At 40.4% G+C, this 2,243-nt stretch overlaps 1 pseudogene; it reads left to right on the top strand.

Annotated features, from left to right (window-relative positions):
• The first annotated feature begins 2,051 nt into the window (after window positions 1–2,051).
• Window positions 2,052–2,170, top strand: LOC111742548 (annotated as a pseudogene).
• The last annotated feature ends 73 nt before the right edge of the window (window positions 2,171–2,243 follow it).

Below are 2,243 nucleotides of genomic sequence, written 5' to 3'. Positions count from 1 at the left end.
TTGGAGAGACAGAGATAAACGCAGTCCTTGGTGAAGTGAAGGAGCCATTGTATCAAAACAGGTTCAAAGACCCTTTCGACTTTGTACTTTCCTGATATGTGAGCCAGTGAACTCTCCTCACTGTTTAGGCCAGTTTGAGATGATTTTTCTCTTACTTTGAGCTAAACCCATTAAAAATGACTGACTTACTTTATAAAGTGTTAATTCAGTCAAAAATATGCACCTAACTTCTACTTCTAAAAATGAACTAAAATCTATGAAAATAAAAAGGATCAATACTTCTAGACTACATCTAGGCAATAAAACAGAATAACTCTGCCTCACTCAGCTCTTATTAAATTACATGATGGTAACAAACTACCCCAAGATCTCCATGGCTTACAACAAAACAGAATTTAGGATGGTTATTCTCGCTCTTGTTACATTTCCATTGTGCGTCTCCCTCATGGTGTCTCTATTCTGAGCACATGTTGGGTGGTGTCAATGGCACCACTTGGATGCAGAGCCCACCCTAAAATCCCACCAAGCAGTGGAGCTCAGCATATTTCCCTACTCAATTGCTGAACACAGTCTCTAGCCCCACCTAACTGTGGGGCACAGTTGAAGGCCCTCCACAACTAGAGGGTCTGACCAGTAATCTTGACCAAAGACAGAGCACAGCCAACAGTCTACATGATTCAAAGCCCAACCTGTATTCCTGCCCAACACTGGGGCCCAGCTTGAGGCTCCATCTGACCATAAAATCCAACCTATATTCCTAACTGAACACAAAGGCCAACTGGTGGAACCACCCATTCAGGGAGCACAGCCTAAGGCCCAGCCTATCCAGGAGTGATTGTGGAACACGGTCCACAGCCCTGACCAGCTGTGGAATATAACCAGTGGTATCACCCTGCCAGAGAACACAGCCTGAAAACCTGCCAAACCAGAGTGATTGCAGAGCCCAACTAGTGGTCCCACTTGACTACAGAACATAGCCAGCAGCCCCACCCAACCACAGAGCCACCTAGCTGCACCCCCTCCTCCAAACTCAGAGTGCAGGCAGTGGCATCACCTGCCTCTGAAAGCAAGACTCACATGCCCACAGATGCTACCAGATGATGCACAAGCTGAGCTAATGGTGAATGTCTTTCCCCACAGAAATAAACCTATAAAGTCTTACTCAAATGCAGATACCAATGCAAAAATATAAGGATCATGAAGAATCAGGTAAACATATCACCAGCAAAGGTAACTAATAAAGCCTCGGTGACTGACCCTGAAGAAATAAAAACTGTAAAAAAAGAATTCAGAATAAGCCTCTTAAAGAAGTTCATCAAACTATAAGAATACACAAAGAAAAATATAGGAAACCAATGCATGAACAAAGAAATAGAAGCCATCAAAAACAAACAAAAACCCAAAAATCCTATAGATGAAGAACACAATGAACAGAAGAATTCAATAGAATATAATGGAAATCATAGTACAATATATAAACGTATCAAAGTAACACACTGTACACCTTAAATTTATACAATGGTCCATGTCAAATTTATCCAATAAAAAATAGAATTCACTAGAGAGCTTCAACACCAGACTGAAAATAAAAAAAAAAGTCAGTGATCCTGAGACAAATCATTCGAAATTATACAATGAGAGGAGCAAAAGAGAAAAAGAATGAAAATGAGTGAAGAAAGCCTATAGGATTTATAGGACACCATAAAGAAATAATATCTGCATTATTAGAATCCAGGAAGGAGAAGAAAAAGAAAAAGGGAAAGTTTGTTTAAATAAATAGATAAAAATTTCCCAAATTTGGGGACCAAAAACACATCCAGATTCATTAGGCTCAAAGGACCTCAATTAAATTGAACCCAAAAAGTTCTACACAGACACACATTATAATAAAATTGTCAAAAATCAAAGACAAAGAAAGAATTTTTGAAAGCAGCAAGAGAAAAGCGACTCATCACATACAGGAGAGCCCCCCATAAGACTATCAACAGTTTCTCAGTGGTAACTTCGCAGGCCAGGAGAGAGTGGGAAGATGTATTCAAAATATTGAAAGAGTCTACAGCCTTGCTACCCTGTACAAGCTTGATCCCGTCTGATCTCAGAAGCTAAGTAGGGTTGGGCCTGGTTAGTACTTGGATGGGAGACCACCTAGAAAGACCAGGTACTGTGGGCGTAAAAATTAAAAAATAAGAGATTGTAAACTGACAAGATCCTTGCGATCTGTGAGGTCAATCAAGGGTTGCCCC

Source organism: Pteropus vampyrus, unplaced genomic scaffold (assembly GCF_000151845.1).
Source record: "Pteropus vampyrus isolate Shadow unplaced genomic scaffold, Pvam_2.0 Scaffold96, whole genome shotgun sequence".
NCBI lineage: Eukaryota > Metazoa > Chordata > Mammalia > Chiroptera > Pteropodidae > Pteropus > Pteropus vampyrus.
This window is presented reverse-complemented; position numbering and strand designations above follow the sequence as displayed.